Below are 15,799 nucleotides of genomic sequence, written 5' to 3' on the forward strand. Positions count from 1 at the left end.
TAGATCTTGTCTTTATCAGTCAACCTAACAGCTACAATAAATATAAATAAGTTCCTTGAACTCCAAGGAACCTCTAATTTTTTTTTTTTTGTTTTGTTTTAGTACGGTTGACACACAATGTTACATTCATTTCAGGTATAGAACTTGGTGAATTGACAAGTTTACACATTATGTTATTTTCACAAGTGCAAATTGGACAGTCCAGTTACACTGCTTTTGACTATATTCCTTATGCTATGCCTTTTATTCCCATGATTTATTTATTTCATAACTGAAAGTTTGTATCTCCTACTCCCTTTCACCCATTTTGCCCATCCCTCTTCCCTCTGGCAACCATTGGTTTGTTCTCTATATTTATAGTTCTGATTGTGCTTTTTGGTTTGTTTATTCATTTTTTGGTTTTTTTTTTTTTTAGATTCTACTTATGAATGAAATCATATGATATCTGTCTTTCTCAGTCTGACTTATTTTTCTAAATTTAATTTCTAAATTTAATTTCTAAATTTTCTAAATTTAATTTCTAAATTTAAAAGCTATAGCTAAAATATATAAAGAAGCATTTCCATTTTGATTTAAATAAGTATGTGCTGGGCGCCTGGGTGGCTCAGTTGGTTAAACGACTGCCTTCGGCTCAGGTCATGATCCTGGAGTCCCGTGATCGAGTCCCACATCGGGCTCCCTGCTCAGCAGGGAGTCTGCTTCTCCCTCTGACCCTCCTTCCTCTCATGCTCTCTCTCTATTTCATTCTCTCTCTCAAATAAATAAATAAAATCTTTAATAAATAAATAAATAAATAAATAAATATGTGCTTTGAAGTAAAAACTTTTTTAAGTTTCACATAAGCCCCAGAGAAAAAGAAACAGATGACATCAATTAATTTTTTTTTGTTTTCACAAAATGCAAATAACACATTTGAGTTTTTATTATTCTTTTTTATCATTATTGACAAATGACAATTCTGTGAGCCTAAAGGCCTAAAATTTCTTAATTACACATATGTGTCAGAACCAGTATGCCCTTATGAGTGTCTATATTGCTTAGTTTTGTGTTTCTACTCTAAGTCTCATGAGCAAACTATTAGTAATACATACATTAATCAATTTAGGATGAGTAAGATATAATCTTTCCATCCAAGGAATGAAATGTGTTGTTTCTACACAGTCACAAGGCATTCATGTTGGTGTGCTAGAAATTTTTAAAACTTACCAGAATTTACCATCTGCTGGTGTTTTTTTTTTTAAATCTATTCTGCTTACCCATTTTTCCTCTATTAATTGTTCTTCTGCAATAGAATTAATGAACATTCACAATGTTTTTCTAATTAGGTGAAATCATGAAACTAAAGATTACATGGGCAGTGATGAATTTAAAGAGGTTCCTTCCCCAAATAAATCAACATTTTAGATTGTGCGAAGGAAAACTAACACTATAGCATTTCTCCAATCATGTCGCTCTCTTCCACAAAACTTTTAGTGTCTACCATTGTCTACACTGTCCAGTAGGGTACACTAGTCACATGTGGCTATTTAAATTTGATACATTAATTATTTAATAATAACCTTAATACAATAAAATTAAAACTGCGGTTTCTCAGTTGAACTAGCCACATTTTAAGTACTAAATAGCCATGTGTGCCGATATAGAAAGAATATTGCTATTATTACAGAAAATTCTATGGGAAAATGCTAGTATAGAGAATAAATTGCTGGTTTTTTAGCATAAATTTCCATGCCCTCGCTAATTTCATTCCAGTTTACCTTACTAGTTATATCGTCCGCTTTACTGATCATATGCAATAACCCATGCATCTTATACTTTTTTCTTTTTTTTTTTAAGATTTTATTTATTTATTTGAGAGAGAGAATGACATAGAGATAGCATGAGAGGGGGGAGGGTCAGAGGGAGAAGCAGGCTCCCCGCCGCCGAGCAGGGAGCCCGATGCGGGACTCGATCCCGGGACTCCAGGATCACGACCTGAGCCGAAGGCAGTTGCTTAACCGACTGAGCCACCCAGGCGCCCTACTTTTTTATTTCTAAGCCCTTACTTATTTGATTCCTTCAGCTTACAATTAGCTTTCTCTGTTTTTCACTTAGTGAAAAATTCCCTTATCTACACGGATTCACTTAATGCACCTTCTTCACAAAAGCCATCTGTATTCAGCCCTAATGGATTTAAGTAATTTCTTCCTTTGTGCTTTCTAAAATGTTCTTGTATTTCTAACGAACTCTCTACCTTATTTATGTACATTTTTTTCTATCATCTGTTCCAGACTCCAAAATGTATCTTCATAGTACACTTTGCCATGTATATTAATGAATATTCTAAAATGATGATTTGAGTAATTCATAATAAATTTAAAAGTTACTTCTGTTTTCTGAGCATTTGCAGGCCCATTGTTTGATGTGCTTTGAATTTGTAAATTTATTTGCTCTATTATTTTTTAGGATTGTCATTTCCAAAACCCACTGACACTGACTAGCCTAAATGGGGGGAAGGGGACAGGGGACTAATTAAATCAAGTTATAGATCCAAGTTTCTCTTTTCATGACTGTAATTTGGTGCTTGAGCATTTCAATTGCCTTCGCTATTATCTCCCATGCCTGTAGCTAGAAAACAGGATGAAATTTAAATCAATCAAACAAGAGAGTGTCTTCTAATCCCTGATAATTGGTGCTAGGTGCTAGGTGTCTTTTTATTCAGCTGTGTCTGGTTGTTGGTTTTGCAGAATCACAATCAACAGGACAGACGGAGGTTGTTATGACCTTTTTCATGCCTTTCTAAAAACCTGTTGGTGATTGCTACACTTCCATTATTTAAAGTAAAACCAAGTGTCACATCAGTTCATCTATTTTCAAATTATAAGCTCCAAATGGATTCTCAGAGGTCATCACTTCTCTCATCTCCAGAAAATACAGCAGAACACCACAGCATATTCCTTTTAAGGAAATTTTGAATTGTGTTTCTCTTGTCTTCCACAACATTCTCATTTGTAAGTTTCAGAAATTGGCAGGTGTTACCGAAATTTTGGAAGCTCCAATGTTGGAACTGCCTTTGTGAAAGGAGAAGAGGAAGTTTTTGTATATCTCTGTTATCCTATCCACTTTCAAAAGAAGATGTTTCATAACATGGCATTGGTGGCTTCATAGGGACAGTCATCCTGATATCTTTGGACTTGGTAGCTACCATTCAATAAGAGTGGAAAGAGAAAGCCTTCTTGTGCTCATCCTAAAGTCAGTGTATTCATTAAATGCTTTTAAATTTATTATAAATACCTTTCAACTCATCTATCTTATGGCTACACCAATAACCCCTCAGCAGATTACTTTCTACATCTAGATATCTCCAGCCTTGGGCTTTCTCCTATGCTCCACTTCTGCCATTAAAACGGGTTGCTAGATACTCATTCTTTCATTCAGCTAACATTTATTGATCACATACTGTATGCCAAGCACTGTGCTAGGTTTTTAGGAAACAAAGACACGGCCAGTGTGGCAAAATGCTCGTGGTCTCCACGGAGGAAAAGGCTACTAAACCAAAGATGACAGTGCAGCAAGGGACAATATAACAGAGGGGAAAGAGTCCTGATTTCTACTCTTGTCTTTCTTACTCTGATGTCTGAAATCCACAAGTTATTAACCAGTCTGAGCCTCAGTTTTCTCTCTTTTTTTTATTAAAGATTTTTATTTATTTATTTGACAGAGAGAGACACAGCGAGAGAGGGAACACAAGCAGGGGGAGTGGGAGAGGGAGAAGCAGGCTTCCCGCCGAGCGGAGAGCCCGATGTGGGATTCGATGTGGGGCTCGATCCCAGGACCCTGGGATCATGACCTGAGCCGAAGGCAGATGCTTAACGGCTGAGCCACCCAGGCACCCCCTCAGTTTTCTCTTTTATAAAAGTGGAAATATAAACCTTTACCTCATTGAGTTATTGTGAGGGTTAATTGAGCTGGCAAATGCAGAATTGAAACAACCTAATTCTCTGCCTCCAAGTTCTAGTCCGTTGCTTACTGAATTCCTCATTCTATTATTTAAGACCCTGATCCTAATTATCCACTGTTTTCTCTCCCACAACGTAAGTGCAAATTAAACTGATTTGCTTCCTGTTCCTTGGATACGTTTAATGCCTGATGCCCCCTTGCCTTTGCTCAGGCTCTTTTTTCTGCTTGGAATATCTTCAATTCTGCATGTCTAAATCCTTTTTGCTTCAAGATGTCTTGATGAAATACAATCTCTTTCAAGAAGCTTTCCTAGGTTCCCGCAGCATAAGATCACCGCTTCCCGTAAAATCATGTAGCATTTTGTTCAAACTTTTTTTAATGATGTTTTTAGAAGGCAAGTCACATCAAGTACTAGGGTAGGAATGATAATTAATATCTGTGCACTTAAATGTTGTAACTGTGACAACAGTTTGTCATTCCAGCTTGTGGAAGAGCTGGTGGAACAATCTTATCTCTGAAATGAAAAAGCAACTAATAGACTTTAGAACAGGAATGCCCAGGGGCGCCTGGGTGGCTCAGTCAGTTAAGCGTGAGATTTCAGCTCAGGTCATGATCTCAGGGTCCTGGGATCCAGCCCCGCATCAGGTTCCCCCCTCAGCGGGGAGTCTGCCTGTCCCACCCCCACCTCCTCTCCCCCCCACTGCCCCTCCCCCCACGTGTGTGGGCAGCTCTCTCTCTCAAATAAATAAAATCGAAAAGAAAAAAAAAAAAAGCAGGGGCGCCTGGGTGGCTCAGTCAGTTGAGCGTCTGCCTTCGGCTCAGGTCATGATCCCAGGGTCCTGGGATCCAGCCCCACATCGAGTCTCACATCGGGCTCTCCGCTCGGCGGGAAGCCTGCTTCTCCCTCTCCCACTCCCCCTGCTTGTGTTCCCTCTCTCACTGTGTCTCTCTCTGTCAAATAAATACATAAAATCTTTTAAAAAAAAGAAAAGAAAAAAGAAAAGCAGGAATGCCCACCTTTCCCCATATCCAACCTTCAGTTAACCCTTGCCCTTCCCACTTCACCGCTTTCATTTTCTTCTTACTGTCTTCAGGAAACTTGTTTCTATGTCTCAAAGTAAATGAAAGATAGTGATAATGAACCTAACATAAAAACCAGCTGATATAAATCTTCATGAAAACTTTGAGTTGTGAGCATTTTTAAGCTTTTAGATGTTCACCGATGCTTCCAGTTGTACCTAATTTTGCAGGAATGCCATCATTTCCACTTTCCCATTACTAGGAATATGTATAAATTAAGACGTACAGGGTGAATGTATGTATAAATATGTACAAATGACTTCAATGAGCTCTGTGAGCAACTCTACCTTATTAATCCTAATTCACAGATATACTTTTTCACTCCATGAAATGAAGCCAATGAGCTTGTTCTGTTGGCTTCGTTATAATGTTTCTTCCTTGGTTGTTGCTAGAAAGTTGTTGTTTTTTTTTTTTAAGATTTTAGTTTTATTTGTTTGACAGAGACACAGCGAGAGAGGGAACACAAGCAGGGGGAATGGGAGAGGGAGAAGCAGGCTTACCGCTGAGCAGGGAGCCTGATGTGGGGCTCAATCCCAGGACCCTGGGATCATGACCTGAGCCGAAGGCAGACGCTTAATGACTGAGCCACCCAGACACCCCTAGAAAGTTTTTAATACTGTTGATTTAGCGTCTCTATACCTTAAATTTCAAAATCTTGATCATTTTATCTGTCTCTTTCAGCTGGGATACAGACTGCATACTATAAATATTCCCTCTTTTTGTTTTTCCTGAGACTGCCAGAGACTTTGTTCTTTACTTTCCAAGTTCTCTAGAATTTTTTTTCTTTCTGTTAATAGCAAATATTTCTGTACGGAACATCTCTGCTACATATTTCCCACATTCTCTAAGATTTGACTTGCTATTTTTTGTTTGTTTGTTTATCTGATCTCTTTATTTAACCAGAATTCTGAATTGTTTTATTCTATGTGGAAGGCCTATATTATTCAACTGACCCATGGATAATGAGTGGTCGGCTGATGGCCACTGTCCACTGCTGAGTGTCTGTATGAGGCATTTCATCTTAAAATAGTTGATCCATGATAGCATCAGTGACTAGTGATATAATTATGTAAGTTTGTTTTCTATTTCAACCATATTTACATCTAGCAGCCGAATCCTTGCTTCCATCTCAGCCATATCGTATAGTTTCCAGCCTGGGCACCCTCTCGAAAGAGAGAAGGTAGATCTAATGGCTGGATACAACTGATACCACTGAGAAGAGTGTTCATCCTTCTTTAGAGGCACTTAAGACTTTGTCACCAGTGGTTAGAAGAACAGACGCTGTGAGTAATTTGTTGAGTGGTTTATGTAAACTAAGTGCATTTCCATTTTTATGGCCTCTGACTTCCCATGATTGAAAATTTAAACCCAAGGACAGGGAGAAGGAATCTCATCTTTCTCCCATGATACTTTCCTTGATGGGGAAAAAAAAAAAAAAATTCAACCTGATAATTACATAACCTCTCTACTATTACAACACTACGTGGCAACCTCAAGGGATCCTAAGGAGCCTGGGAAATCATTTCTACACATGATTGTGAACCACGTATGGAAAAAGATTCCTCCAGTGTCTTCATTGAACTAGTCGGTCTACTGCCCTGAATTATTCTGGAACCAATAAGTTCATAGCTGACTTATAATCATCTCCCTTCATGTGATTTGAACTGTGAATCACCTGTTCCACTGAAATTATGGACACACTGGTGTATTTTTAACATACTATGAGCCACTCTTCTAGAATAAAACAGAACAAAAATGCAATATGCAATTGTCTGGAGAGTAATGGTGTGTAAATTCTTGAGTACAGATCTATGTCCTGGATCTTATAGGAGCTGATGAAGGGCTCCAGGGCTGAGGCTCTCAGCCCATCTTCCCCAGGGCTGTCTTCCCAATCCAAGAGAAGAAGAAACACTACTTCCTACAGTGAATCATTCTTTGGGGGCTCCCACAGCCCTTGGTTTCTGTCTTCCTCTTTTCTGGATCTTGTCTTATTCATCTTTGTAGTTTCCAAACCAAGCATAGTAGAATCTGTATACATATCTTTTGAATCCATCCATCCATTCATTCCTTTATTTAATAGATATTTGTCAAATACCTATTATGTGCATTAGCCTGTGCTAAGCATTAGGAATACAAGAGAATAAACCAGTTACTTCTCTGAAGGAGCTTAATTTTCATATGTTGAGGGTGAGGGAAGTCAGACTATACAAGAAAAATTACACAGATAATTCCAACTTCAATATTTTTAAGTGCTCTGAAGGATTGGCGAGTCCTGACCAAACTCTGCTAATGAGCTAGCAATATGACACTGGCCAAATTACTTAACCACTCTCAGTTCCAGTTTTCTCATTTGTGAAATAAGAGATTCATATGAGTTAATGTCTAAAATCCTTTTTAGGCCTGATCTTGATGACTCTGTGCTTGCTTAATGAAGAAATATATTATGTACAAAGAGTAGCTGATCAAAATTACCCATTAAATAATAATACCAATAATGATTATCAAGAGTTTGTTTGATAAGTGTTCAAACTCTCTGTAACTATAATGGGAACCTTACCACACGGAGAGAAATAAAGTAGGGAATCTGCTAAACAGTAACAACAACAAAACACAAAACAAAACACAGTTAGATTAAGAATTAGAGTAAAATAAATGAAATGTCTTGAATCCTAAATACCTGGCATCATTTTGAATGAGTAATAAGGCAGTGTGAAGTTGTAACAGAAATCTTTTCTAGCTCCAGAAGATTACAAATAGTGCATGGGGTTACAAAAGAGATAACATATTTTTGAGAATTAAGTTACTCAGTTGTCTAATGCTGCATTTAAAAAAGGCCTGGTTCTTGGCAGGAGACTTCTGGTTTGTTTTCATGTGAAAGGGAAAAACTTTACCAGTGAGACAGATAAGAGGAGGTGGGACAGTTATCTCCTCCTCTCCCCATAGAGGAAGGAAGGGAGGTGCTCAGATAGTTATTTCCTCAAAGCTGAGGGAAGAAAGCTCAAGGGAATCTCCCCTAAAGTTTGTGGCTTAGCTGGTAGACAGACTGACATCTCAAAGCCTGGTGGTCGCTTGCTGACCTGCCCTGGGGCTCTTGGAAGTAGGAGCGTGGGGGAAAGAGGTGATGTGACTACAGTGAGCCAGGAGGCCTAGGAGCAGGAACTTTCCCTGCGAGTTCACCATTCCCAAGAGCTACAGCAGATGCCTGTGAGTAGGTGGGCCTCTCACCTGTGCCAAAGAGTATCTGTGGAGGGGGCAGAGCTAGTTGGGGACTGCTGCAGCAGGAGGCAGAGAGGCACATACCCAGGAAGGCTGTGGCTTGATGCTGAATAGGAATCCTCCAGAGAACAGACCCTGTCTCACAAGGTGCCACCAGTGTCCCAGGGAGTTTTATGGATCTGAGTCCTTCTTCAGGGGGGGCACTGGGTCCCCCAGTCACCCCAGACTGAGACAGTAGATCGGAAGTCAGATCAGTGGTGATAACCACAGAAAGGGGACAATGACTCTGCCACACCAAGGTGGAAGTCTTCCTGAAAGGAAATAAGGGTTACATCTGAGAAGAAGGAGAACAATCAAGTAGCCCTGGGTCGTCAAAGGACACATTTGTGTCATTCTCTTGCCTGAGATGAGGCTTAGGGAGAAGGACTGACCTCTGAGCAAGCCAATAGGTTTCAGGTCATGAATTATACCGTCAGCATACTTTGGGTTCTTCTAGCATCTCAAAGTCAAGCAGCAGCTGAACAAAGCTTATCACCTTGGGACCAGAGGAAGCAGAGGACCTGGTGTCTGAAGACTCCAACCCTTCCTTAGCACCTCCCCACTGAGGCCACACCCTAGAGTCATCACATGAGGACCATTTTAGGAGAGAAGCAGGGGAAGACTCTCTGAAACACTATATATGTTCATCTAAGAGATACTGAAGGGGCCCCTAGCTGGCTCAGTCAGTAGAGCACGGGACTCTTGATCTCTGGGCTGTAAGTTCAAGCCCCACATTAGGTGTAGAGATTACTTAAAAATAAAATCTTAAAAAAAAACCATACTGAATACTGCCCAAATGGGTTTTTAAAATGTTTGTGTGATACTAAGCTTTAAAATATGTTGGACTTTTGTTCCTACTTACCAGTGGATGAGGGGGCCAAGGGAAACCTAGAATAGCTATAACCAAAATAAAGAATTTATACTAATTTTGTACACTTGACTTTTCAAGTCTGGATTCCTGACCCTCCTATACTCTATTGAGTTAAATAAATAATTGGATCACCAGAAGTCTAAAAAATTAGGTTCTCTTGTAAAAGTAATGTATTGTAGAAGTAATGTAATACAGAAAAACCAGCTATGACCAAATCTGTTGTTTTTTTTTAAACCTATTTTGATATGAACTCTTACAGCTTCATTTCCCAGCTCTGCCACTTATTAGGTGTGTTGTCTTGGGCACATTGCTTAATCTCCCTGCCTCAGTTTCTCCATCTTTAGAAAGTATAAAATAATAGCTATCTTGTGGAATTATTATAAGGTTTAGGAATAACACGTATAGAGTTCAAACATAGTCCTTGGCATACAAGTGATGCTCAACATTGAGGATTACCATTAGCATGATTACTGTATGTTGTGGCCTTCTTATTTTTTTTTTAGAACAGGGAAGTCAGAATCACTGGACTTTGCTTAGGATTTGCTTCAGATGAATAAAGCTTAATAAATCTCTTAACCATAGCCAATTCTCCAAATGCTTACTATAGTTAGACTATGTTTACCAAAAACCACACTGAAGTAAAAATCTATTTGTTGTTGACATTACTTTGTAGAGTCTCTTACGTTAAAATATACTTCCTCAATGAATTGAGAAAAAATTGAGACTTAAATGTGGAAATTAACTTTAGAAGTCACTGAAAACCTTGAGACTTGTTTCTTAGACAATGGAAATGGAGAACTGAGACATTTTTATTTGATCTTCAAAGGTAACCAAGTAGGCTGTTTTTGGCCCTGAGTTCCTCCTCTTCCAAACTAGTAGGAACCATTTTGTCCTGAAAAAAATTACTTTAATTCCCTTTAAAAAGCTAAATAGTCCCCTGTCATGATGGAAAAGGCATGGAGAAAAACTCTTTATGAGAATAATAATAGATAAGAAGAAAACAGCATGGTTTACTTGTTCTATAAATACTTGAATAGCAAAAGGTACCGAACTTTTCTGTCTCCGGTAGTGTATTTTCCTTATTTATCCATAGCATTTCTGTATGCCGAAAAGATGTTTAATAATATACATTGAAGACAAATCAGGAACAAAAACATCTCTCAAGCTTCCTAATTCAAAATGACACAAAGTGACACAACATGACTACAACCATTGAGATGAAAATAGAGAAGAGGTAGTGCATCTAGATATTTTCATGATCTAGGTATCTTCCTTGTTTCAAATGTTTTTGCTTTTTGCTAAATTCCTTCATTCTTATCTCTGTGATTAATCATAATTAATTCATGATTAATCATAACTGAACTCTACCTGTGTTCTTTCTTTCTTTTTTTTTTTTTTTAAGATTTTATTTATTTGACAGAGAGAGACACAGCGAGAGAGGGAACACAAGCGGGGGTAGTGGGAGAGGGAGAAGCAGGCTTCCCGCGGAGCAGGGAACCCAATGCGGGGCTCGATCCCAGGACCCTGGGATCATGACCTGGGCCAAAGGCAGACGCTTAATGACTGAGCCACCCAGGCACCCCTACCTGTGTTATTTCTAAGCCTTCTAATAATCCAATAACCACAATTTCAGTATCTCCCCAATGTTTCTACTCCCTGTGATTACAATTCCTCTCTACTCCATTTTAGCATGATACAACTAGGAGTCGTACTACTCCTGGATGTTCCAAGACACTTGCAAATTCAAATATTCTGTATCATTTGTCCCTCACCCTCACTGATCTATGAGCACAAAATACCTCCTGCCCATGGGTTCTGTCTCACTTCATCTTTGTGCCATCCTTGGGAAGGAGGATTTTATGAACCCTTAAAAGTAGACAGATATACAAACAGATGGAGTCCAGAATTAGTTGTTGATTCATATTATCCACATATTAAGCATATGGAGGTCTAATATTAAAATTAGCCTGAGCTCAGAGGCGGCAGAACAACACATCCCAGTTTAACTCCTACCTCATTAACCACTCCTTTTTTGTCATTTCTGTTGGTTCCTCTTTATTTTTCTAACTCTTGATTATAGAGGGTACCATCTACAGGGGACTGCAGAGAGGACTCAGCTCTGGAACCCTTTACAATCTCATCCAGTCTTGTGGCTTTATATGCCATCTGTAAGCTTGGTCTTCCCAAATTGATATCCCCAGCCTAGATCTTTTCTCAAACTACAGAACCTCTTGTATGCAATTGCCTATTTGATGATTCTACTCTAAATTCTAACTGGTACCTCAAACTTAATATTCCAAAACCAACTTTCTGTTCACCTCCACTTCTGCCTGCCCTCTCAAAGTCTTCTCAACCTCAGTTATGACCATTTAATCCTTCCAGTTGCTCAGGCCAGAAACTTTGGGTCCTCCTTGACTCTTCTCTTTCTTTCATCTCCCACATCCTGTTACCATGGATTTATAGCATATCCAGAATCCAACTACTTCTCTCTACTTTCATCACAACCACCCTGGTCCAAGTACATCATCTCTCACCTTCATTATTGCAGTAGCCTGCTGTTGGTCTCCCTGCTTCCATTCCATGGGGCCCACTTCTGTTCTCAACACAGCAGCTAAAGTGATCCTGTTAAAAACTAAGTCCATGTCATTCCTTGTTCTAGTGGCTTCCCATCACACTCAGAAAAAAACCACAAAATTTTATAGTGCCTACAACTGTTCTACACAATCTGCCTTTACATACACACACACCCACACACACCACCTCCAACCCTTCCCTCTGACTTCATGACCTCCTCCTACATTACCCACCCCTACCCCCCTGCCTTGTTCATTCTGCCTCCTTAGGATTCCCAGATCCTGCCATGTATGTTCTATTCTCATGTCCTTTGACTTTATGTTTCTTCTGATGGATAGCTCTTCCCTCAAATATCCATGTGGATTATTCCCTCACTTCCTTCATACTTTTGCTCCAACATCCTCTTCTTAGTCATACCTTTCCTGACAATCTTATTTTAAACTCTAAAACCTCCTTCCCTTACTGTTCCCCACACCACATGACTTCCTATTGCTTCTCTCTTCTCTTATTTTCTCTATATACCACTTATCATCATCTAGCAAACTATACAATTTACCAGTTACTTTTAAATATTTTCTATATGATGGTCTTTCTCCAATTAGAAAGTAAGTTCCATGAATGCAACATTGTTTATGCTATTATTTTTTGTTGCACCCACAGTACCCGGTACATAGTAAGCACTTAATTAATAATTATGAAATAAATAGTAGTGGACTCGTACTGAATTTTATGTGTATTAATTACTTTAAATCTCACAAAAATCCTATGAGACAGATCCTATCATTATCCTAATTTTACAGATAAGGAAATTGAAGCACAAAATGCATAAGTATCTGACCCAAGGTCATACAGCTAGGATACAGTGGAGGCAAGTTTCCAATCCACCTATGCTAGCTCTAGAGTCTGAGTCTTAACTACTTTGCTATATCATTTCTCAGAAAATTCTACCTTATCATTGGTTAACTTTAAATAACCAGACATTTGTATAATGGTTTTACTTTGTCCTTTTCCTTTTGGTTTATTATATTAGAAGATCTTAGTGAAACAATCATGTTTCTAAAACCTTGGTATCAGTAATAACTCCAATTTGTAAGTGGACCAAATAAAGAGTGTATCTCTCTTCTTGGTATACACAATTAGGATTGAGGGTTTTTATATTTTGTCCTAGGGCATTAAGATGTTGGTGGCCATTTGCATTATTAAAAGAAAGGGCCAGAACTTGTGTCCATCAGACCTTGCACTCTGATTTTCAGTTTGGGGAATATTGTCAAGTAGTCCTGATGAAAACAAAATTGTCTTGTTGGGTTTGACTGTCAACTCTGAAATTTGCAAACATTGTGACACCATGGGAAGAAAATTAGTTTCTTCATCTGCAAAAGAAGTTCATTACACACATCTTGCCTACAACATTGCTATACAGTGTGATTCAATGTAAATCATTATTACCGATGGATAATACATTTGTAAAATTGTTTTTCCACTGCTGAAAAGATTAGAAATGAAATGGAAATAGACATAAAGTATAGGCTGAACCCTCCCTGTCAAGAAATGATTTGTTTCTTCTAATTTTTCCATATACTAATGATGACCTATCAGAAAGAGAAATTAAGGGTGCCCGGGTGGCTCAGTCAGTTAAGCATCTGACTCTTGATCTGGCTTAGGTCATGATCTCAGGGTCATGGAATTGAGCCCCATGTCGGGCTCTGTGCTTAGCAGGGAGTCTGTTTAAGATTCTCCCTCTCCCTCTGCCCCCTCCCCCTGCTCTCTCTCTTTCAAATAAATAAATAAATAAATCTTTGGGGGGGAAAAAAGAGAAATTAAGAAAACAATCCTATTTACAAGAGCATCAAAAACAATAAGTACTTAATAATAAATTTTTTTTTTTAGTAAAGAAAAATGTAGGGACTAACACACCCTTTTAATATGTTTTTAAATGTTTTTAAGGTTTAAAAGTGTTTAAAGTTTGTAATTCCTAGAAGGAAAACATTATCTGAATGACTACCCTAATGGCAAACCACTATAGAATGTTTCAGTTGCATGTGGGGCAGAGGGGTAGGGATTCTCTTCACAGCACCCCAGCTTTCTTCATGAGAAGGTCAGAGGTACACTGGTTTGTATTATTGCGACATCCATTAGGTGATCGTTGCTTTTCCTTCAGCAAGGGCTTTATTTGTCAGAAGGGCATTATTATGCTTGACCTCCAAATTTGGATGACAATTTACTGATGAGATTCATAACCTTTGGATTGCTCTGATATTTTGACATATTCGCTGGGTTCTGGGCCACATCCTGGAAGGCCACCATAACTTCTGGATCCTGCATGGCTGCGAGAACCTCTGGATCACTAAGAATTTCATTGAGCCCAGGCATTCCTGCCATTCCAGGCATCCCCCCTGCCATTCCAGTCATTCCTCCAGGAAAATTACCAGGCATTCCCCCAGGAAAGCCACTTGGGAAAGAGCCCTACTGAGCTTCCTGGTTGTCGTCTGGCTTCTTCCTCCCTCTGGGCTCTCTCATGTTCTTCCCGAGCCTTCTTAACCCTTTCTATTCTTTCTTTGATCTCTCGCTCTTCACATTTTCGCTCATACTTTCTCTGATGTTCAGCAATTTTCTGGGCCCTCGGTTGAACTTCTTTCAGCATTGCGCTAGCATCTTCATTGTAATCCAGTTTACAAGCAAGGGCAAGATCATGTGCTGCTTCTTCCCAATGGCCCAGAAGTCTGTGTGCTTTCCCTCGCCACTTATAAGGCTGAGCTGAATCAGGATTTATTTCAATAGCTCTGTCACAGTCTCGAATGGCAGCATTTGGCTTCTGTAATTTGATGAAGACACTGGCTCTCTTGGCATACAGAATGGCCAAGCGAGGATTCAGTTTGATGGCATCTGTGAACAAGTCAATGGCTTTCTGTAGTTCACCATCATTTAGGGCATCAATGGCAGCCACTTTTTTATCATTTGCCTGATCCATCATTTCCTCGGTTATCTCTACATTTTCATCTCCCATTTCTTGAGGGGCATCAGTATCTGGTTCAATCACACCTTCATTGTCAATTTCTAGATCACTTTCCTCACTTGATGGTTCATCTGTCTTTATGTTTTCCTCCGCCTTCTTACTATCTGTTTTTTCTTCCTTGATATTGTCTTCTGATTTAGTTTTATGAGTGGCAGGTGGTATTTTACCCCCCATGCTCTCCACCCACTCCCGCAGGAAGCGCATTTCCTCGGTGTGCAGAACGCTCGGATCCTGCTTATACATTTTCACGAAGGCCCGAAGCTCGCTCACTTTGCGGGGGTCCATGGTCCAGAGGCGGTGAACGGCGGCAGGCGCGGCTGAGGTTGCGGCCCGATTCCAAGCCCGGGTACTAGCTCAGCGTGATCGTGTGGAAGGGCAATACTTAATAATAAATTTAACCAAGGAGGTAAAAGATCTATACACTGAAGACTCTAAGACATTGATAAAAGAAATTGAGGAAGACACAAATAAATGAAAAAATATTCTATTTTCATGGATTGGGATAACTAATATTGTTAGAAAGTCCATACTACCCAAAGCCGTCTAGAGTTTCAGTGTAATCTTTATCAAAATCCCACTGGTATTTTTTCACAGAAATGGAAAAAAAGAATTCCAAAATTTGTATGGAGCCACAAAAGACCCTGAATAGCCAAAGCAATCTTGAGAAAGAAGAACGAAGCTGGAGGCATCACACTTCCTGATTTAAAACTATATTACAAAGCTATAATAATCGAAATAGTATGGTACTGGGATAAAATAGATACTCTGTAGATTAATGGAAAAGAATTAGGAGCCCAGAAATAAACCCATACATATAAGGTCACCTAATACTTGACAAGAGAGCCAAGAATACTTAATGGGGAAAAGATAGTCTCTTCAATAAATAGTGTTAGTAAAACAATATTCACATGCAGAAGAATGAAACTGGACCTGTATCTTACACCATACACAAAAATTAACTTGAAATACATTAAAAATTTAAATGTAAGACCTGAAACCATAAAATTCCTAGAAAAATACTTTAAGAAAAAGCTCCTTGACATTGGACTTAGCAATGATTTTTTTGG

The 15,799-nt window shown here is 39.0% G+C and overlaps 1 pseudogene; it reads right to left on the bottom strand.

Annotated features, from left to right (window-relative positions):
• Positions 1-13,815: 13,815 nt before the first annotated feature.
• LOC135364161 (hsc70-interacting protein-like) lies at positions 13,816-15,102 on the bottom strand (annotated as a pseudogene).
• Positions 15,103-15,799: the final 697 nt, after the last annotated feature.

Source organism: Mirounga angustirostris, unplaced genomic scaffold, assembly GCF_029215605.1.
Source record: "Mirounga angustirostris isolate CCGP_5_RB_7025 unplaced genomic scaffold, mMirAng1.0.hap1 SCAF_4, whole genome shotgun sequence".
NCBI classification, from domain to species: domain Eukaryota; kingdom Metazoa; phylum Chordata; class Mammalia; order Carnivora; family Phocidae; genus Mirounga; species Mirounga angustirostris.